The following is a 22,626-nucleotide window of genomic DNA, read 5'->3' on the forward strand; positions in this document are numbered from 1 at the left end:
GCGTGGGGCGCTTGTGCTGTGCACGCCTGCCTCTCTCCATTGCAACGGTCTCAACCCTGGAATCAGGATCCCAAGGGAGCTTTAAAACGCCGACGCCGGAGCCACACCCAGAACAATTAAACCAGACTCTCCTGGGCCCAGGCATCAGTGGTTTTTAAAGCCCCCGGGTGATTTCAATGTGTGGCCAGGGCCGCGAACCACTGTTCTCTCTTTAACCAACCGGGACCTACTCCCTTGAAGACGCAGCCCAGGTGTCTCATTTAATCATCAAATATTTATTGAGGCATGCACTATTCTAAGCACTGGGCATAAAAATAATGATAGCTAATATTTATTGAGCACTTGACATATGCCAGACACTGTACTAAGTGCTTTACATAAACTGGAACAACATCTCTACGGGGGAGGTACTCTTAATTCCTCATTTTGCACATGCAGAAATGGACACAGAGAGGTGACATGACTTCTCCAAGGGTCACACAGCTGGTGAGCACTGCAGCGGGATTTGCATGCAGACACTCAAGCATGGTTCTGCACTTGTAACCCCGGCACCTTCCAGCCCTCATTGCTCACAGGCTATGACGGGGGGGGGGGGGGGGGAGAAAGAGAGAGAGAGAGAGAGAGACAGAGAGGCAATGCACAAACAAGGAGATACAGAGTCGGGAAGAGAAGCAGAGGCCGCCCAGAACGAGGACGGCACGGGTCCGACTTTAGGCTGGGTGGTCAGGCTATGCCCGGGAGCAGTACTCAGACTGACACTGAAGGATGAGAAGACTCCTGCCAGGCAGAGGTGGGGAAATGGGGTTCCGGGCAGGGAGCCCAGTGAACACCAGGCCCAGAGGTGGGAACTACGTGATGAGCTCTAGGAACTGCAGCGGTCCAGGGGGGTGAGGGGAAGGGCACAGATGAGAGAAAGAAGCTGACAGGGCCAGCGCCTTGCGGGCCACCTAACAGTTAGGATTTCATCCTGAGAGCAATGGAGAATCTTCAGGAAGACATGCCCAGTGTCCGTGTGACAGCGAGCAGGAGAAGCCAGGCCGGAAGGGCCTGCAGGAGGATGCTGCAGCCACTCAGTAAGCATCACCTGCGGTGAGCTGGAGAGAACGCCTCCTCCTGGAAACCCTCCAGGCTTTCACCTCCCATCATCACCATCATGGTGTAATGTCATTGCCTGTTTACTTTCTGTCCTCCCCAACCAGACAGGGAGCACCCCGAGCGTGGGGGCCAGGTCTAACTGGCCCCTGCCACCCAGCAGCTAACCAATTCCAGGTGCTCAGTGAACTTCGGCTGCCTGCAAGGGAGGTAAACAGAGTCACGCCAGGCAGCGTCCTGAGGGTTTTGAGCTAAAAGCCCCCCTGCCACCTTCCCCTCCAGAGAGCTGTGGAGCTCATAGACCTTGGCCAGAAGAAGGAATGCTGCCCCCTCCCTCCCGCCCCCCCCAGCAGGGCCCTCACCCAACCCTGTGGCTGAGCGCCCACCCCCTCAGAAGGAAAAGCAGCATCCCAGCTACAGGTTACCTGCAGCAGCCGAGCCCCAAGCTTTCCCTTCGGCCCCCAGCAAACCCCACGAGGCGGGGCAGCAGGGACAGAGGCAGCCACAGCCCAGAGCCCGTCTGAAATAGCACAGCCCCGAGATTCCACGCTTCAAACAGCCCGGGTGTTTAGCTGGCAGTGTGGGCACCGGCTGCAGCTACGGGTATCAGGCCATGAGGACAGGGCCAGGCCTGGCCTTGGAGCTTCAGTCACCCTCCTCCTGCGGCCATCGCCACCACCAGGTGGGCCCCAGAGCCACATGATGACTCGCCTCCATCCGAATCACAGGAAGGCAGAGAGAACAAGGTGTGGGGCTCAGAGGGGCTACTCGGCCACCATGGACACTTGGTGGCAGAACTGGGCTGGCACCCAGTTCCCGGGACCAGCAGCCCAGGGTTTCCTCCATGTCACTCCTGCACGGACCTCCGCAGCCCTGCCTGCCCTCAGCGCTGCTGCAGGACCGCCCGTCCCGGCGGGGCCGAAGCTGCCCAGAGCCCAGAGCGGCCCCGCCCAGGGAGCCGGCTGTCTCCTGGGAATGGGCAGCCAGCCAGCCGGGGCCTCCAGGGACGGCACGAGCCCCTCCTCACTAGCAGAACCCACGCCACCTTCACGTTCTGTGCCGGCACGATGGTAAAGGGAGCGGGTCCAAACCCAGCTGTGCGGTCCTGGGCAAACAAACGGCTTACGCCCTCTCTGCCTCCGTTTCCTCACCATGGAACAAAAAGGATGATGACAACAGTCCTATGTCTCAGCATCATTGTGGGAATAAAATGAGTCAACAAATTAAAGTTCTCAGCACAGTTCCTGGAAGATAACTAAGTGCTTCCTTCGTACAAATATTAGCGATCGCTTCCTAGGTCGGAGTCAGAGGGTCTGGGTCACCCCAGGAGCACGGGCAACTCACCACACCCACTCTGTGCCTCGGTCTCCCCAGCTGTAAACTAGGGGACTAATTCATTCCTATGAGTGGTTGGAGGACAACCACAAAATGCCAAGGAACTATGAAAAGAATCTGGAAGTTAACGAGAGAAAGCACCTGACGAGTGGGAAGCTGATAGGCAGGCACCCCATTGCGGGTAAAGAGCCCCATAGATCACCCCTGACCCAACAGCCTCCTGGGTTTCATGCGCCCCAGGGCCCAGGCCACTGTCCTGGACATCACTCAGAATTTACAGACTCTTGTCACCGTCCTCCCCAACTGTTTGATTTAGTCGCCTTACAAGCAAGCCAGGCGTGAATAGAGCCTTTACTGCCCTTCCAGGAAAAACGAAGCCCCTTTGGCATTCCGTCCCCACCCGGTGGGAGCAGGGCAGCTGTGTGGCTGGCAGGTGCATCAGATAATGACAGCTAGATCAAAGGAAGTCCCAGAGCTCAAGCCGGGAGCCAGCCTTCTCTGCACAGGGGACCCAGACACCACTGGGTCTTCGTGCCTCTAGAAATGTCTACAAGTCTAGGTGGGGCTGGGGGCCTCCTCCTGGTTGTTAAACAAGGAGACCACGGGCAGAAGCATCAGCGGAGAACCCCTGATGGCATCTCATTCTGCTTTGTCACTTACAAGCTCTGGGACATTCGCTAAACACCCTGGCCTCTCTGAGCGTCGGTTTTCGGACCTTTAGAAAGTATCTTCCCTGCCCACCTCAGAGGCCACTGGGATGGGAGGATGAGAGGAGGGGAGCTGGAAAAGAGGGACCCGGAGTGCGGGGCTGGTGCCAGGGAGCCGGGCGCGTGCCCCAGCTCAGTTACTTCCTGGCGGGGTGACCCGGAGCCAGTCCTGATCTCTCTGTGTCTCCATTTCCTCTTTGGTAAATGTGGGTAGGAAAGTGTAATTGACAAGGTTTTTGGGAGGATGAACTAGAATATCACCTCTAAAGCCTGCCGGGGTTCAGCAAATGTGGGCAACTGAGAGATTATCCCCAAGGGAGGGGTCTGGGGTGGTGGTTAGAAACATGGCAGTGGGAATGAGACATAAGGGTCAAATCCTGGCTCCCTGTGACCTGGTTAGAGTGACCAGCTCATCCCAATTGGCCTGGGACTCACCTAGTTTTAAAACAGTAAGTCCCACAGTCAGGAATCACTTCCGTCCTTGGCAGACTGGAATGGTTGGTCACCTTATGCCCAGAGCAAATGCCATTGCTATTCTGAGCTGGTTTCTACATCTGCAGAGGGAGGTGATACTTACACCCAACCCTTTACAGAGGAGGACACTGAGGCTCAGAGAGAAGTGACCTTCCCAAGGTCACACAGATAAGTTGAATCGCTAAGATTCGAACCCAGGCAATCTGGGTCTCAATCAGTGTGCTCGACATCCCCTCACAGAGCAGGTGCTCAGTAAATAGGAGAGGTTAATAAGAGAAACGACGAACACATCACCCGCTTGTATCCAGCATAGGGCGTGAGTTTATGACTCTGGGAGGGAGTGTAAGGGTCCCTTCACTTTCCACTTTCCTTGTCAGAGGGCCTCTCAGCAAGGACAGGTGGGTGAGAGCCTGGCCACGGAGCCTCGGGAGGCCGAAGCCCTTCTTCCAGGCAGGCCTCCGGAAGTGCAGACTGTGGGCTGTGCTCTCTGGGGCCGGCTCCAGGAGCCGTGCAGCATGCTTCCAGGAAGGCAGCCTAGAGCAACCTCCTCAGGCTTGGGCCCGCTGTCCCCTCTCATCCCTGCCCCCAGTAAAGGAAACACGAGTGCAGATGGCGCTGAGGGTCCCTGCTTCTTCCAGAAGGTCTGCCTCCTTCTTCTTCCCCAAGAGTGGCAGCTGGGCAATGGTGAGATGAGCTCCGAGCCATCCAAGCTGTTGCTAAGTTCCAGACTGAACCCGGTGCCCCCTCCAAACTTCTCAGGAGTCTGGAGTCCCAGCGGACGACGCTTGGCAGGGGCTGCCCAGTGAGGGAGGGGCCGCGCCCTGCAGAACAGGCAGGAAGGACCCCCAAGCAGCGCCAGCTCTTCCCCTGATGCCCACCGGCCTGCTGTGCCCCCGGGAGCCAGGCTCAGCTTGGAGATGAGCTGAAACCCCCAGGGCAAGGGAAACTGCACGAGGCAGTGGTGTGGGATCCCATGGAGGTCAGGACAGCGCTTCCTTCCACGGACACAGGAAAGAGGGAGGGCAGCCAGCCAGCATGCCACCCAGCCAGGGCGCCCACCCCGCTGCCCTGTGCCTGCCCTCTGCCCTTGCCTGGGGGCCAAACTGCAGAAGGTCCCAGTCAGCTCCCGGCACCATGGTCCCCCGCTCTGGGGGCATTTCCAGCTGGCGCAAGGTCCCCCAAGTCTTTACCTGGGGTACAGTGACACTATTTAAAAATGAAGGGTGTGCAAGGACAGGAATGCCTCTTCAACACTGGGAAGCCATGCCACCTCTGTCCCCACCCTCTCACCTCGACCGCTACTCAGCAATCACACGTGACAGCTTCAATGACAGATAAGACTGTGGGCTCTGGAACCAGGCTACTCGGGTTCGAATCTAAGCTCCGCCCTCTAGAGAGCTGTGCTGCCTTGGGCAATCTATTTGACTTCTCTGGGCCTCCATATTCGTACCTGGAAAAGGAACTAAGCACAGCGCCCACCCTACAGAATAATGCGGGGATGAAATGAGTACATAGAGCTTACATCAGAACGGTGCTGGGTCCCCCGTAAGCATTCAATACCCAGAAGCCATTACCATAATGGTATAATATAATTCAGTCCAAGCATGACCTGGGCACTCCATTAGCCTCCCTGAACTCCAGTCCCTCACCTTTAATGGAGACAGCCCTGCTCGCCTGACTTCCTCACGACTGTGGGGTCCACAGTAGATCAGCATGGCGGGGCGTCGAGCTTTAAACACTATCAATTGCTATATATACAGGCAAGGAGTGAATATAATGTACACGCTAATAAATATAAGGTAATATAAACATAATACTACGGAGTAACACGATACGGTGTGAGATAATACCCTGCACTAAAAACTGAACTGAGGGAGAGACAAGACAGATGGAGAGTGTGGAGGAGAGAGAGAGAGAGAGAGAAAGACAGGGGCAGTAAGGGAGGGCTGAACTTCAGGAGCAGCGAATCAATGCCATGCTGTAATTTAAAAACCAATATACAGTAAATATCAGCCCGGCGCCGTGGAGCCGTGGCGTCGCGAGGTGACCCGCCCGAGATAACTCACACCCCAAGACAGGCCAGCCACCAGCCTGCCACTGTCCTCCCCGTAACTCATAAGCCACAGCTCTCTCTTCCCGCCCAGGATTTATCCTAGAACGACGGAGCCCAAAGCACCCCCCAGTGTGCCATTGGAACATGGCCCGTGATTTATGAAACAGGCAGAAACCAGAACCCTGAAAATGAGCTTGGGGTCTGGACTTCTCCCCCCTACCCTGGAAGGGGGACTGGGCTGGGGCTCTGGCTGTAGGCAGCCTGGCTCTGCGCCTGGGGTGGCTGGGAGGCCAGCTTCCTGCAGGGCCCCCTCCCCAGCTCTCCTGTGGATGTGGTCCGTACTGGCCTCCACGGCCCCCTGGAGCCCTGTGCCCTCCCCAAGGTCACAGCCCCACCTCCGGGCATCCCCTTAGACACCCACCCAGAGCCCACTCCTGTACCCCCGCTCCCCCAGAGTTCTGGAAACACCACCCCACCAGCCTCCCCTCCACGTCTGCTTCCTCCCTGCCCCGGGTCTGAGACCATCACCCCCCGTTCCCTGTCCTGGCCCCAGGCCCACTTTCTTGCCCCAGAAGCTCTTTCAGTTCCTGCAAACCAGAAGATACAGAAGGTCCCTCTTCCCGCCACCGGGGCCAGCCCTGGGGAATGGGTGTAGGGGCGTGCGGGACAGCAATTAGGGCCAGGGACATGTCTCTTACTGGTCTTCTACCCACCAGGCTGAATCAGGCATCAGATGTTCCTTCTTCACAGAAGGTCCCTAATCCAGGTCCCACATGTCCTCTTAGAGCCCCTAGCCCAGTCCAACCCTACACCCCACCCCTGGACATCTGTAATGGTGTCAAAAGGATCCAAATAACCACATCCTGTAGCCCTGCCACGGACTCCCGCCTCCTCGGTGCTGTGCGCATAGACACAGCCTGCTACCCCGTGCCTGCCAGGTAGACCCAGCCTAGACACACGGCCCTGGAGGCTCATTTCCTCATCAGTCTGATTCAACACAAATAAGGCCAAGGTGGGGGGCCCAGGCCTAAACCCATCAGCCATCTTCACCCAAACCCTCCTCCCCCGAAGATCCACCCCCACCCCTCAGCTCAACATAGTATGATCGTAAGGGATAAAGACAAACCCATGGCCCTGGCCGGTTGGCTCAGTGGTAGAGCGTCGGCCTGGTGTGCAGGAGTCCCGGGTTCGATTCCCGGCTGGGGCACACAGAAGAGGCGCCCATCTGCTTCTCCACCCCTCCCCCTCTCCTTCCTCTCTGTCTCTCTCTTCCCCTCCCGCAGCCAAGGCTCCATTGGAGCAAAGATGGCCCGGGCGCTGGGGATGGCTCCTTGGCCTCTGCCCCAGGCGCTGGAGTGGCTCTGGTTGCAACAGAGCGACGCCCCGGAGGGGCAGAGCATCGCCCCCTGGTGGGCAGAGCGTCGCCCTGGTGGGCGTGCCGGGTGGATCCCGGTCGGGCGCATGCGGGAGTCTGTCTGACTGTCTCTCCCCGTTTCCAGCTTCAGAAAAATACAAAAAAAAAAAAAAAAAAAAAAAAAAAGACAAACCCAACTGGACAAGGACTACTTCGTAACTTCTGTGCCTCAGTTTCCCCTCACATTCAATGGACATAACCATGAGCATCTGTCCGTCCTGCCTGCCCGGTGGGATTGTCGGGAGGGTCAGATAAGAGCGCGCAGGGAATACTGGATTATGGACTCTCCAAGTCGCTGCCCAAGATTTAAGGGGTGGCTGTTTGGAAGGGATGTCAGTCCGGCTGGTCCACCGTGGCTCCTCCCCACGCTTACTTAGGAAAACACCGTGACTGTAGCTGCGGAGTAATGACAGCTCACACTCACATGTTCACCACGAGCGGCCACCGCTCCAAGCCCTCTGCATACAGCCCTGCACTTAATTCTCCTAACAGCCCGACACGGTGGGCACGATTATCACCCCCCTCCTGCAGATGAGGAAAAGAGGCACAGCAGCCTGCTCAAGTCACACAGCCCGGACAACAGCACTCAGGGTCAGTCCTCGGACCAGGGCCCCTGCTCCCTGCACAGGAAGGGCGCTGCGTCCACCCGTGTGAGTAGCGCCTAAGCATTCTCAGATACGGTGCACGTTCATCTGCTCCATCCTCTGCTTGGACGCAAACTTCCCAAGGGCGAGGAGTGGGCCTTCCACCTTCACACAAAGACTTCTCAGCCCACCTCGCCCCTGTGGAGCCTCCCTGTGTTCTTCCCCCACTGACGTGCCACGTGCAGACTCGTGCCCACCTGCGGCCCGGGGGGCCGCCCCTCCCAAGCGCGATGGCCCTCGTTGGTCATGTGCTTAGAAGCTGCGACTCTGGACGGAGGCTCCAGGATTTATATCTATTTTAGGGTCTCCCCTCAGTTCCCCTCCTCCCCAGTTCATCCTCTGTGACGCAAGTAACCAGGCCTGGAGGGAGATTAAGTGGTTCCTTTAGGACCAGCTGTCCCTAAACTGGGACCACGACCCCTAAATCCCCCCCCCCCCAAATCTCTTCATCCTTCAGTTCCTATTTGAGTGAGAGGGTAAGATGTCAGCTTAGTATGGGGCGGGGGAGGGGTTGGGGCGTGGCTTGAGAGTGCACGTCTTAAGTGGATTTGGTCACCACCACCACCACCACCACCGGCATAGTCAGCTCTACGTCTAGCAGCTCATGATGTGCGACCGTCGGCCGAGTCCTGAGCAAAGACGCATGCGCACAGGTGCACGTGGACGCTCAGGGAAGGGAGGGCACCGGAGACCAGCCAGCATAGGAACTCTCACCAGCCCTGGTCTCCACCAGGCCCCGGAGTCCACAGGCAGGGCTGGGAGCAGCGCAGGGCAATAAATCAAACAACCGAGGTGACGGAGGGCTGTGTGTTTGCACGGCCTGGACCAGAGAGATGACGCATCTTTGCGGCTTCGGGCCGGCCGCCGGCACACAGTAGGCGTCAATAACGGCTTGTGGGATTAAACCGATCAGGGAGGACTGCTGACCAGCCAGCCATGGGGGGGTGAGGGGGATGGACGAAGGAGCGTGGGCCTGGTCACTGAATCCTAACCCAGCAAGCTCTCCAGACCTCAAAGCTTGAAGAGGACGGAGGGACAATTTAGAATGAGGTAAAGGAGGCTGCCGTCCCACAGCAGGCAGCAAAGTATAGCGCTTAGGGCCCCGAGAGGCAGCGAAGGCGGAGACCGTGAAGATGGCGTGAGCGAGTTGAGGCACGTTCGTTCGTGATGAACACACACCTTGATCCTTAACAAGCTTTACGAGAAACGGCCACGAGGGGACTTCCTCAGCCCTACCAGGACAGAGATGGCCCGACCCTCTCCTGAGCTCTGCCTCACTGGAAACCAAGCAGAACTGGGGCTAGGATGCCCATGGGGCTGACCTAGGGTGGCATTTCCCAGTTGCTGGAGGTTTGATGTATATCAAAGCCTTTGAGAGCAGAGAGCCAGGAAGCATCGCCACACGGCCATAGGCGTGCACACACGTCCCGACAGAGAAGGACAGAGGGCTCCAGGGCCAGCTCCCCCGCCCACTGTGCGACTGACTCTCCCAGGATCCAGCTCCCCATCTTTCACAGGGGGACAAAATAGACCCGCCCCATCTCCCAGGGTTGTTCTGCAGCAAACAGTGACGAATGTGACCCTGTGCTATGACACTGTCTGCTGTGAAGGGGAACCTCTGGACGGGGTCAGAGGTCTGGGTTCTCCTCCTGGCTCCGCTACCTACATGGTCTTTCTTAACCTGAGCCTGGCTCCTCACCCAGACAGGGAGGAGGCCGGCGTCGTGCCCCACTGAGCTCGGAGAGCCACGGGCACTGCCAGAGACGGTGAGCGGAGAGGCCTGTAAAGTAGACGGTGCTCTGCCAGAGGGGAACGGCATGGGCGCTTGCCTCTGAGCAAGACGCCGAGGAAGTGGACGGGAAAGTGTGTGCTGGTGTGTGTCTGCACATGGGAGAGCACGTGTGTAATGCGTGAGGTGTGTGTGCGCATGTCTGAGTGCATGTGCGAGTGTATGTATGTATGTGCATATGTGTGTTTGTGACGTAAGTAGAGGCAGAAGTGGATTAAGGTGGGTTGAGGCCCCGGGTGCAGAAGAAAATATTGGGCCCCTTAAAAAAGAGAGACAGGGAAAATATAAATACATGTTAACCATATTTTTAAGTAAATAAAAAATATTACGTACTATTCATGTTAAAATTGCACATATGAAACCAAACTTGGTGTCATTAGTAAAAAGTTTAAAGCTGGGGTTTTGCAGGGCCCTTCAGAACTCGGGACCCAGAGCGCGCGCCTGGCGTGCCCACCGTTAAATCCGCCTCTGAGTATAGGAGTGCATAGGTGTGCATGTTGGTGTTGGGCGTGCATGCGTGAGTATGTGGAAGTGTGTGTACTTGTGTGTGTGTGTGTGCGTGTGTAAACATGTAGGAGCATGTGTATTTGCACAGGCATGTGTTCAAGTGGAGGAGGAAGGTAAACAGCCCCCTCACACAGTAGCCCTGGGATCCTGGCCGTTCAGAACAGAGCCAGTGAGGGGTGTGGGGAAGGCTAAGAACGGCGGGAGGGCAGCAGGCAGATGGAAGCAGTGGGTCGGCGCCGCTGTCTGGAAGGAGAGCGGGATGAGAAGGAGGCTGGAGGAGTCGGACAAGCTGTTTCCAGAGCTTGGACGGCTCAGCAGATGTATGATCACTCAGGCTGGTCAAGGACTTAGAAATCAAAGGATCAAACACCCGGATGGGAGGGGGCATGAAAGAGCACTCAGGTCCTGTACTACAGGTGAGGATGGTAAGGAAGAAGGAATGGCCCAAGTCATCTAACGAGTTCTGGCAGGGCGGAGAAGACTCATTCTCAGGTCCCCAGCATCCCCCAAGTCCTCCAGAACCAGCCCCTACTGCCTGGTGCTATACAGCTACCTCTAACTATTTATTACTTCCATGACCCCCGGGCACCATTCACCCTCCCTCCTTCTGGGCATAACAGTGGTTTCATTACAGGGGACATTGAGTCAAGAGATCAGCTTTGCCCACCTGGATATCGTCACTACCTTTTTAGAATGACAGGCCCTCATCTCACAGCCTTTCTTGGCCGTTTGCAGGGGTTTCCAGGAGCTCAGGAAATCAAGCATGCTTTTATGGCCATTGCCATCATCCCTGGTCCCCCATCTCTCTCAGCAGGTGTTGGGGTCCACGCCGGAACCTGAGCCTTGCTCACTCCCCAAGCTCTCCCAAGTCCTGCAGGATGAGTGATCATGTCACCCACTTCGGAGACCAGAGTGAGTCACACAAGAGCAAGACGCAGTTTACAACTGCTCTGAAGTCTGCGTTTGCACAGACCCCCCAGTATAATAAGCTGGGGACCATAGTAACCCCTGCCCACTTATTTAACTGAAGTAGGGGAACTGATCAGGAGGGAAGCTGGGGAGAAGGAATAGGAAGCGAGGCCAAGGGAAGGGGAGGTGGGAGGAACAAATAGACTCAGCGTCCCCGAGAAGTTTATCAGAGACCAGAGGCTGCTCCACGCAGCCTAGACCGAAGTGGGGCAGAGGAAGGGAGGTGTTGAGGGGAGACGGCCCAGGGGGAGAGGACAGAGGGGGGAGGGATTGGGGGAGACTCAGCATTCTGCTCCCCCTGTTCTGTCTGGGCAGACGAGCTGTGGCTTGGCTTCCGCCGGTGAGTGAGTTAACGTCGGACATGCCAATAACAAATGCATGAACTCTAAAGAACCCAGTTGGGGGATTCCTCAGTCTCTGGTGTTCCAGGGCTGCCCTGCTCACACGGCTCCGCTGCCAGGAGACCCAGGCTCTGCTGCAGACAACCCCAAGCAGGCTGATAAATGACAAGAACCCAGTTTTGTTGCTGAATCCAGCATGACACAGCTTCACACCTAAATCTTGTCTCCATAGCTTCAGTCTGTCCCCCAGGCTGACCTGGACCCCATTAGCCTCGGCCATTAGAGATATTCGAGAAGGCAGGCCTAGATCCATCTAAGTCAATCACGCCTTGGTCTTTTGTGGCTTATAAGCAAGGCCACGCACAGCTTTGTGTCTCCCCTGCAGGACCCTTCCCGTTCTACACAACCTGCAGTTACAATGCAAGAAAATCCCCCCGGAAAAGAACAAAGACCAATAGATCATGGCAGGTGTAGACACTGTCACTGCCTAAACTTGCTTGATGCACCTGGACTTGATCGTTACACAAGCTGACGGCCCAGTGCATGGTGGTCTCCAGTCTGGCTTCTCACCTCGTTTCCTTGGGCCTTAGCCTCCGGTTCCAGGATCGTGCCTCTACCCCTGCCCCCGCTCTGCCATCGTGCTGGCACGGAGGGGCCTGTCCAGGAGGTCCGGGGCGGGGTGGTGCATCACTGGCCTGCTTCGGGTCCATGGTCCACACTCGGGGTAATCTGTCTTGTAGAACAGTGGTCCCCAACCCCCGGGGCCGCGGGCTGGGGGGTTTCTTTCCGCAGAGAAAGAATAAATAACTTACATTATTTCCATTTTATTTATATTTAAGTCTGAACGATGTTTTATTTTTTTAAAAAAATGACCAGATTCCCTCTGTTACATCCGTCTAAGACTCACTCTTGACGCTTGTCTTGGTCACGTGATACATTTATCCGTCCCACGCTAAAGGCCGGTCTGTGAAAATATTTTCGGATATTAAACCGTTCCATGGCCCAGAAAAGGTTGGGGACCACCGTGTTAAAGCATGCATTCTCCATGGGAGGCAACAGCGCCCCCCCCCGGAGGACAAATGTTTGTTCTTGGGAAGAGTGGAAAAGAATCCTACCTTTTATATATATAAATATGTATGGAAGCACATACAGTACATAATAGATATACAGTGTATCTGTGGTATTTAAATTTTATGGGGGAATACAATTAGGAGGAAAAGTGTCTGAAAAGACTCCTTAGAGGGAGCAGTAGTGAAAAAAGAGTCAAGAAACAGGGGTCTAAGGAAAAATGCCCTCTGCCCATTCTGGTGCCAACGTTTCAGTGATGGCCATCTGATTACAGAAGAAATGTCATACATGTCAGTGCGTCCCTTTTCAGTTGCTGTCTGCTGCCAATCCCACCCAGTGAGTCTGGGCCCCAGGCCTCTCAGCTGCAGGCTCCTCCCATCCCTTCCCATAAGGCACCGGGCCAGCTGGCCTATTATCTCACTGAATCACTCCGGTCCCCCGTGACGCTGACACACTAAAGCTCACCTTAATTGCCTTCATACCTGGGCATTGTCACATTTGACAGTTTAGTTACTTGGTTGAAATTAAGAAGGGAGTCACGAATACAAGGCAGGGCAAAAGGAGGTTGACAGTTGTGAGTATGCAAAACACGAGAGTTTATTCCTCCATTACTACTTATTATTTATTGTATTACCTTCTATACAGACAACTGTGAACCTCCTCTTGCCCCACCCTGTCTAACCCTGAGTGCTAAAAGTCTTGTTCCACGCCCGAAGCCCATCCACACGCGCGTCCCCGCCCTCCCACCAGCCTTGGGAAGGGAGCATTAGCGTCCCCGATCCATCAGCCAGAAAGCCAGACCTCAGAGGACCTTTGCCCCCCAGAGCTAGGTCCCCCGACTTGCGATTGAGCCCAGGGCTCCCCACACTGTCCCATCTTCCACGCTGTCCGTGAAGATGGTGCTGACTGTTTGGAGGGAGCTTTTTAAGCAGGTGGGCGTGAGTGGGCAGGGCCGGCAGACACGCCCACAGAGATGGAGGGCACGGCAGGGCTCCGTGATGGACGCTCTGAATGAAGTTGCCTGCTCTGCCAGGCCAGGAGGCCAGCAGGCTTAGAGAGGGGCCAGTCCCCGGGGCCGCCTGGCACCCACTGTGGACGAGAGGCAGTATGGAGGCGTTCAAGAGTGTGGGCTTTGAATTCAGATGACGTGAGAGGAGAGGGACAATGCTGCCACTTACTGGCTACCTGGCAGGAACCCAACTTCTCTGAACCATGGGATGTGGGGTTTTTTCCATTGGTAAAGTGGAGGTGTTAACAGTGGCTATTTCACAGGGTTGTGAGAATTTCATGAGATGATAAAGCAAAGCTCTTAGCTTTGTGCCTGTCCCATAATAAGCAATCAAGAGATTGCTTTTTTGAAGGTGCTGGTCCCAATAGCCTAAGAAATTTCTTGGAGTATCCATTTTACTTGTTCAGTACCACACCTCTGAAACTTCCCAAATTCTCAGTGACCTCTGAGAATTTAAAAGAAAGTGAAATTTGTCTTCTATGGACTTCTCTGGACTTTTATTGTTTCTGAAACCCTCACCTCCTCCAAGAAGCCTTCCCGATTGCCCTTACCCTGAATAGTTTAGTCATAGCTACTCTCCCTGGTCCCTATCTCCTGACCTTACTGCCTATTTCCAGAAAATACCTTTTCTTACTTCTTCCTATTATGATTAGACCTCCTTCTTCACACCAGTTCCAATTGGTTCATTAGTCAGACCTTGCTAAATATATGTCTGGGTCTGAGTTCTTCTTTCTGACTGGGTGTGCCCCTCAACTCCTCCGAGGGGACCAACCACAGGCCCTGCCCAGACCCTGGCCTGGACCTGAGAGCACGCTGTGAGGTCAGGCTTGGGGCAGGAAGAGGCAGAGTCAGAGAGGAGAAGGCAGGGGCTGGGTTCTGGGGGACATTTCCCACTCAAGCCTCAGAAGGAAAAGGCTGACAGATGACACCTGTAACACAGCCCCAGAGCAGACTGCGCAAATATGCGGGAGGCTGTAAAATCCCAAAGCGAACGAGAGAGAAGGGAGGGAAGCAGGTGTCACGGCCCCAGAGGTGAAATTTGCTTCTGGAATATCTATTCCCAAAGTTTTCTGGAGGGCTGCTCGGAGTCTTTTAACGATCAGCCTGTATGTGATGGCATCAAACCCTTCAGGCAGCCCCATGAATAGAGGAGGCCAGGGCACTATCCTCCACGTCTCTGAGGGCCCCTCCCTCCCAGCCCTCCTCCAGATCTGAACAGGCAGGCCCTTGGGGAGCGCCAGGGCAAGCACGGGGACATAGCAGCACCCAAGAGGCGCCGCGATCACTTCCTTTCACCAAAGGAAAACACAGGCGCTCCCGGGGTCCACACGAAGATGCGGCAGAGCCAGAGCTGGATCCCAGACCCTCCCTCCAAGCTCAGATTCCACTTCATGACACGACAACTCCTTCCCCAAAATACGTTGGACCCTAAAACGACAATGGAGCCCAAAGAAAAATCATGAAACGCCCACACTGTTGTTGCTTTTGTCCAGGGCCCAGCTCCACGGGGCTGTCTCTGGGAAGACCCTGGGTGCCAATCACAGTCCTCATCTCTCCTAGGACCAGGGACTTTCTGAAGGAGAGTGGATGCTCTCCACCCCACAGGCTGGAGGGGCTCCACACAGGCTGGAGGGGCTCCACAAGCCGGCACTTGGGCAGCACCCAGGTCGGATGAGATCCTTGATTGGACCTCAGAGCTGCAGCCCAGACAAGAAAGGCTCTTCCTGCTGTAACCACACCAGGGATTGGGTGACCACAATGCAGCCGGTTCCCCCAGGGGCCCCACCTCCCCCATCTGCATTTCCTACCCCATCCACCCTCCTTCTCCTCCTGTCCCTTCCTAGAAGCTCCCTGCCCTCCCGCCACCCCCGCCCCCACCCCCAGGCCACACTCCCCAGCTTCTCCTCAGATTTCTGGGCCTGGGAAAGGAACTGCAGCCTCAGAGAAGCCCGGAGCCTGAGCCCCAGCGCTGGCGGCGGGGGGAGGGGGCACCCAGTCCAGCCCCACAGGAGCCAGAGCTGGGAGCCCCTCTCCCGGAAGAAGCACCACCAGAGGCTGGAACCGAAACGCCAAGTTTGCTCCCTGTGTTCCCGGGGCGAGGGCAGGAAGATAAGTCATTACATCGCTGGGCAAGAATTAGACCAGAAACTCTGAATTGAGGACTGGGTAGGGGCCTGAGCAGAAGCGTGTGGGAAGCCTTCGGAGAGAAATGAAAGTCCGCACTCCTGGCCAGAGTCAGAAGGGAAAGACGGCATCCAGGCATCAGCAGAAGGGCCGGCAGCTGGCTCGGTCCGCGGAGTCTGCTGGCTCCAAGTGCAGGCCCTCGTGAGCTTCCAGCCCTCCCCGCAACCCTGACCCCCTTCTGCCTCCCAAGGATAAAGTCCCACAGCTGGGCCCCTGCACTTCCCATGGTTGTATAAGCTCCTCGCAGAGGATGCCCGCCAGCACAGGGCACAGCCCCAACACAGGGCTTCTTAGCTTCCAGGATCCCATCTCCCCCACCCCTATCAGCCTCCCAGTATGAGTTCCAAGCCAGCCCCCAGCATGTACAGCAGCCCACCTAGAGCCTCCCACCCCAGTGCCTGGGAACTTCACAGCTCAGAGACTGGCAGGTGCCACCCTAGCTTTGCTCCTTCCCAGCTGTGGGGGCCAATTTCCTGAACCCACCCTTTTCCAAGCCCCACGGGCCAATGGAATCAGCCCATTGCAGCCACAGAGCAACCCCCACCCTTGTCCCTCTCTCTCTCTGTCTCTCTGTCTTACACACACAGACACACACACACACACACACACGCACACACGCACACACTGTGGCGGGGCAGAGGGTCAGCATCTATAGGCATGTCTGCAACTCCAGCTCAGAGTGCTAGCTCAGATAAGCTCCTTCTCCCCGCAGGTGTCTGTCTGTCTGTCTGTGGACATCCATCTCCCCATGCACTTGGCGCTGGCCTGGCTCAGTCCCTCCTCTTTCTCTCCCAGGCTCTGGCTTCCAGGGGCTCTGTCTCTCTCGAACTCACTGCCTGTATGTCCTTTGTACTGGAGTGACAGGGAGATAGATGGACAGGACAGCTCCCTGCTGTCTCCTAGGGTGTGGGCAGAGCGAGACGCTGCTGGTTTCTAAGCTCTCCACCGGCTCTCGCTCCTCCCTGCCCAGGCTAACCTTAGAAGCAGGGCAGGGCTGGGTGGGAGACAGACCTACCAGCCAGGCACGGCTAATGCCACTTCCCATATTGCTTCATCATGCCATCTGATGCCCCAAGCTGCACACACAATATCCCCCCGACCTCCCTGCCTTTCTACCTGAGGCCAGGATGGGGTCCCTGAGTCCACCCGACCTGCCTCCTCAAACTGCAGTAATGCTTTCCTTCCCTCCGTGAGCCCAGAATCAACCCCTCGGCGGGGCTCTACCCCACCCAGCCAGCCCACAGAGCGCAGGGAGCCTGGCGGTGGACCCAGCCCCCCCGCAATAGCTTTGGCCAGGCCTCGCATATGGGGAGATGCAACAGAGTGGTCTGGCGGCAAAGTTCTCCTGCTGTTTCCATGTTTCCATCCTTCTGGGCTCCGGTCTCTCCCTTCTGCCCTCCGGCCTCACCCGGACTGGCTTCCCCTGCTCGTCGCCAGAGTTTCACCCCCGCTATGGAAAACAAGAAAGGAAGGAAAGGAAACCTCCCGCGATAAGGATGGGCGAAAAGAGAAGAGGGAGTCTGCCCAACTGTCCGGGTGAGGGAGTCCTCACGCGAAAAAGAAATGGATGCAAAGTTCCCGGTTCCCCGGGCGCATTCAGCCCCGCGCCGAGCTCCCGCAGACACCCCGACCGCTGAGACGCAGCGGCGGCGACCACTTACCTGGGCGAGGCAGCATCTACCCCCGGCTGGGAGGCACCGAGGCCGGCTCCGCGGGGCGCCCGGGCTCCCCGGCTCGGCCACGCATCCTTCTCCTCCTGAGACAGGCTGGAGTTAAGCCCTTGGCTCTGGCGAACGCAGGCAGATGGTGGCCTCGGATGTCCACGCCGGGAGAGCCCTGAGCGGCTTATTCAGTTATATCCATGGCATTTAGCAAGAAGGGAGAAAAAAGCACAACTTGTTCTCTTCTCTTCCAGGTTAAAACAAAACAAAACAAAACATACAAAAAAGGCAAAAAGCAAGAAGAGATAATCCCTCCCTAGGAAGACGCCGGTAGGATTTTCCAGATCGAAGAATCCCGGGCATTTCCAGGCACCTCGGGCATCTTGGAATGTGGAGAGTCTTCAAGTTCAGACGAGCCAGCTGGTGTGTGTGTGTGTGTGTGTGTGTGTGTGTGTGTGTGTGAGCGAGAGCGAGCCAGGCACTCACACCCACACTTCCCCGCACTCCCCGCGTGCACACTGCCCCCCGCGCGCGCGCACACGCGATCCCTAACACACACATACACACACACATGCACAACGATCACACGCGCAGATGCGGGAGAGAACCGGCGGGCTGCGGAGGCAGCGCGGGGCCAGCGGTGAAGGAAGCCCAGCGGCGGTGCGCACCGTCCCCGCGGAGCTCCCCGGTGCGGCCGCCCCCTGTGGCAGCCCGCGGAGTTGCAGGGGCAGGGAGCCAGCCTCCGCGTCTGCCGGTCCGCGCACCCCCTTACGTGCCGACCACTCCTGCCGCCGAAACCCGAGCGATCGCGGGCCCCGCGGGGGTGGAGTGCTGAGGACACAGCGAGGCAGCGGGCTGACAAGCGGGACGCGTACGGAGGGGCGGGGGTGCTCCAGGGCCGCGGTGGCGGGGACGGCAGCGGGCGAGCCGCGAGCCCCAGGAACCGGGAGGGTGGGCTCAGCGGCCCGGCAGCGCGGGCAGCCCCTGCGCAAGTCAAGCCGGGCTGCCCGGGCTGTGCCTGCAGCCGGCGCCGGTGCTGCCGCCTCACGTGCGGAGCGCGCCGTGCAGCCTCCAGCCGCCGCCTGCCGGAGGAAAATCGGCCGCGCTGGCCCCGGGCTGGGGGTGGCAAGTGGGGGGTGGAGGGTGGAGGGTGGGAGAATCCCAGACCTGGACCCAGCTCTGATTCCCACACCCTAGGATGGACCTATGGGAAATGAGAACGTGATGAATACACACACACACACACATTGAGACTTCTCCTTGTGCGCACTGGAGCCCACTGTTTGCAAGGCATCTTTACAACTCTCCCTTTATTTGATCCTCTCAGCAACGCTTGTTTGACATATGAGGGAACTAAGACCCAGACCATAAAGACACTTGTCCAAGGCACGTGACTGACAGGGAGTTGAGTCCCCACTCTAAGCCTGTGTAGCCTTAGCATCAGAAAGTATGGGTCTGGCCAGGACCTCCTCTTCCCTTGGTCATCCTCCCTGCCCACTGGCATCAGCAGCAGCCAGTTCCTGGGGAAGGTGGGGTTGGTCTCTGCCCTGAGCTTCCCAAGAGGTAAGCGTTACCTTTTCCCACTGAAGAAACTGAATTTTTGAGATCCCTGCTGGTACTCCATCTGGTAAATCCAGGGGCAGGGAGAATGTCTCAATTCATCTCTTCTCTCCTAGTGGCTAACATCTCCCATGCACCTGTCCCAGATACCCACAGGGAGGCACATGTGGCATGTGGATATATCTCTGCAGCCTAGGGTTGGCTTGGCTGGAGAAATCTGTAATATAAGACCTGCCTCCTGTCTATGCACACGGTGTGTGTGTGTTGGGGGGGGGGGTGCGTATCTGCAGAAGCCCAGGCACCTAGGCTCTGTGTGCTGGGCACCTTCCCCATGTGTACCCCATGACACTGCCATATCAGCAAACTGCAGACCCTGACGGACAGGCACATCCCTGCCGGGATTCTGGAAAGCCTCGGGGAGAAAGGACGTGGCCAGGATGGAACTCGAGGTACGGTGTGTTATCAGAGTGGGCTGGCATGGGAAAGGAGAGGCGGAACAGGGAGGCGCAGGGACAGAGGGCGAGGGTGGGGGGGAGAAATGAGAAGGGGGAGAGGAGGAAAGAGGAGGTCAGCGGGAGGAGGTGGGGCATGAACAGGAGAATGTGAAGGGGGGAGGGAAGGACTGGGGAGCAGCGGGGAGTTTTTACCTTATTGTGCTGACTGCGCGCCACAGGTGGGGGCTGCGGAGAGGGAGTGCGGCTGGAAGAAGGAACTCTACCCAGGCTCCTCGCTCTGAGTTCCCCGGAGGGTGGGGGCGGAAAGTTAGATTCTTTCCTTACCCAACAGTCACTCAAAGATTCTTTCCTTACCCAACAGTCACCCAAGATAGGATCCGAATCTGGTGGCACGGATAAGACCAGGCTGGCAACAGAACTGAGGTGGGCCTGCGGTCAACAGAATGGTGTGGAGGAGGGGCCGGGGCCCTCATGGCTGCGGAACAGATGGGCCGATCTTTGTTCCAAGGTGAACTCAATTCTCCATCAAGAGGTTTTTCCAGCTCAGAGAAGGGAGTGGATATTCTATGAAGAGCTAAGACGGAACCCTTTCTTACAGTGTGGACACAACTGGTTTATTTTTCTGATTATATTTGCCTCAGCCTGAACTGAGTACTGTACTAGGAGTCAGGTGGCCTGGATCCACACCATGGCTTTTGTACTAATGAGCAATGTGACAAATCCCTTCCTCTCAACGGGGCTGGACTGTGTACTCCCTAAGGGTTATCCGGCTTGAGGAAGCCCTGCGTGGCCTTGGCAGACAGAGCAGGGTCGGGTGCAGGAAGATGTGCCATGGAAGGCCAAGAGAAAATCAGTCTGCGGTCCATGCACCATGGAAAGTCCCCAGAAGAGAGTCCAAACCTAGAAAGTGAAACAGTGAACAATAGCAGAGCCTTTGGGTCCTTGAGCAAGTCAGAAAGGATGGAAAGGAATGCTGAGGTCCACAGAAGTCAGCCGGGACTTCCCAGGGAGTCAGTCAATCTGAGAGTGGGGGAGAAGTTTATATACAAGCCATTCTAATGGTGGGCATCTGGAAACCTCTACATTTCACGCTTTCACTCTTCTAAATAACCCTACGGTGAACATATTTGTACCTAAGTCTTTGCCCACATTCTTGGACTACATTCCCGGAAATAGAATCACTGAGCCAGAGGGTATGAACATCGTAAGGCTCCTGTACATATTTCTTTGTTTCAGCATTAGTCAAGGCCCTGAATTGCAGGGCAGGTAAATGATTTTCCAGAGAGCTCCCAGCAGCGCAGAAGGACGCTGTCGCGCATGCGTTCCTGTCTCTCCGAGGCAGAGCTCCACGTGTGGGCTTCATGCTGCACCTTGTGGCTGTACTGCATCCTTGACGACAACTCCATACCTCAATGTGAAGAAGGCTCATACTCCTCCTGCCCCCCCCCCCAATCAGGACTCATTTCCCCCTGTCTTCCAGGGCACTTGTGACCAGCTGGGCACATGGCAGACTCCCATACCCACTTGCTCAATGAGATGACAATGATGGATAAGAAGAGCTCTCAGGAAAGGCAGGAGGGCGTTCAGCCTGAGCTTCGCAGAGAAGGTCAAGGCGGCCTGAGCCTTCGTAACCGATAGGAGGACCAGCCTCATGCAAAAGACTGTGGAGAACTTCTCTCTTCTCTATATCCACGGAGCATGAAGAAGAATGGGAATGGGTATATATATAAAAAAAAAAAACTGTGAGGGGGAGAGATTCAGGTTAGATAATAGGACAGAGCCAGGTGCCCGAGGTTATGGAATCAGAGGCGCAATCTGTAATCCCAGGAATGCGCGAGAAGCTTCTCGGAATCCCCCTTGGCTCGTCATGGCCCAGAGAGAGACTTTGTGGGCCAGGCGAATAGCAGAGATCCTGGCGCAGTCTCATGAGGTCTTGGGGTCTCACTCCACTGAGTCTACTGCAAGGACCGGGAACTGGGAGCGACTCCTGAATTTATAGCACCCCATTTGCTCCTCTTCCCCCAGGACCAACAGCCAACCTAAAGCCCAGTTTACCCCACAGGGCTTGTGGAACTCGGGTGAATACATCCTCGTCAGCTAAGTCCAGCCCTGGAGTGTACATTCTGCAGATGCAGGTTGAGAGTCTTTTTTGTTTGTTTATTTTGTTTTGTATTTTTCTGAAGTTAGAAGTGGAGAGGCAGTCAGACAGAATCCCGCAAGCACCCAACTGGGATCCACTCGGCATGCCCAGCAGGGGGCGATGCTCTGTCCATCTGGGGTGTTGCTCTGTTTCTGTGGAAGCTATTCTAGCACCTGAGGCGGAGACCATGGAGTCGTCCTCAGTGCCCGGGGCCATCTTTGCTCCAATGGAGCCTCGGCTGCGGGAGGGGAAGAGAGAGACAGAGAGGAAGGAGAGGGGGAGGGATGGAAAAGCAGTTGGGCACTTCTCCTGTGTGCCCTGGCTGGGAATCGAACCTGGGACTTCCACACACCAGGCCGACACTCTCTACCGCTGAGCCAACCGGCCAGGGCCGCAGGTTGAGTGTCTTAACCCTGCAGTGCTCCTACCCGCTTCCCATCTCCAAATGCAGGAATAAGGAGCAGGCAAAAAAAATTCTTATTAGCATGCATATGTATTTCCAAATTCCTTAACATGATGACTAACACCACCTACGGCCAGTAACTCGTGTTTGTTTTCTAAATCCAGTTTACCTCTTATCATCGAGCCTCTGTTTACCTCTCCCCCTCCCCAGGCCCCATGGGCTCCCTTTACAACCTCACCCTCTTGCCCCAATACCGGGTCTGGGTTTGGGTTCCTGATGCATCAAAGGGTCAGACAATCCTGGCAGATTTTACTCAATGAACAGAAAAGTCTTTACTGAGTCCCCCACCTAACACATTACTAAATGCTGTTGATGTCAAGACAAGGGAAGAGGAAGACAGAGTCTATTCCTGGAGAGAGAGGGCATAAACCAATCTTGGCACATGACACCTTGCAATTTATAAAGAGCATTCCCAAATGCTACTTCACTTGTTTGTCACAACAATCACACAAAATGGACCATTATCCCCATTTTACAAACAACGACACTACGCCTTTTACAGATAACATTATGGCTCGAAGAGTTCAGAGCTCTTGATGGCCGGCACTGGATTTCAACAACATCCTCTGGCTCGTCACCCCAGGCCCCTTCCTGGGTGTACGGCAGCCTCTCCAGCAGCAGCCAGAATACCGCCGAGGCGAGCGAACATCTGGTGAAGGCTGTGCAGCCTGAGAGAACCACCTGGAAGTGTGGGGCCGTGTGATAGAAGGAGCCCTCGAGGGGAAGACAGAGACTCTGGGGCAACCTGAGGCAACTCTGCC

At 56.2% G+C, this 22,626-nt stretch overlaps 1 protein-coding gene across 1 annotated transcript in view; it reads right to left on the reverse strand.

The window, feature by feature from the left end:
- The window catches only part of LRFN2 (leucine rich repeat and fibronectin type III domain containing 2), a 193,362-nt gene extending 175,927 nt beyond the window's left edge, over window positions 1-17,435 (reverse strand). Inside the window, exon 1 of the mRNA XM_066241967.1 lies at window positions 17,248-17,435. The gene's annotated coding sequence lies outside the window, so the exon portion shown is untranslated. The remainder of the gene's footprint in view (window positions 1-17,247) is intronic.
- Window positions 17,436-22,626: the final 5,191 nt, after the last annotated feature.

Source organism: Saccopteryx bilineata, chromosome 1 (genome assembly GCF_036850765.1).
Source record: "Saccopteryx bilineata isolate mSacBil1 chromosome 1, mSacBil1_pri_phased_curated, whole genome shotgun sequence".
NCBI lineage: Eukaryota > Metazoa > Chordata > Mammalia > Chiroptera > Emballonuridae > Saccopteryx > Saccopteryx bilineata.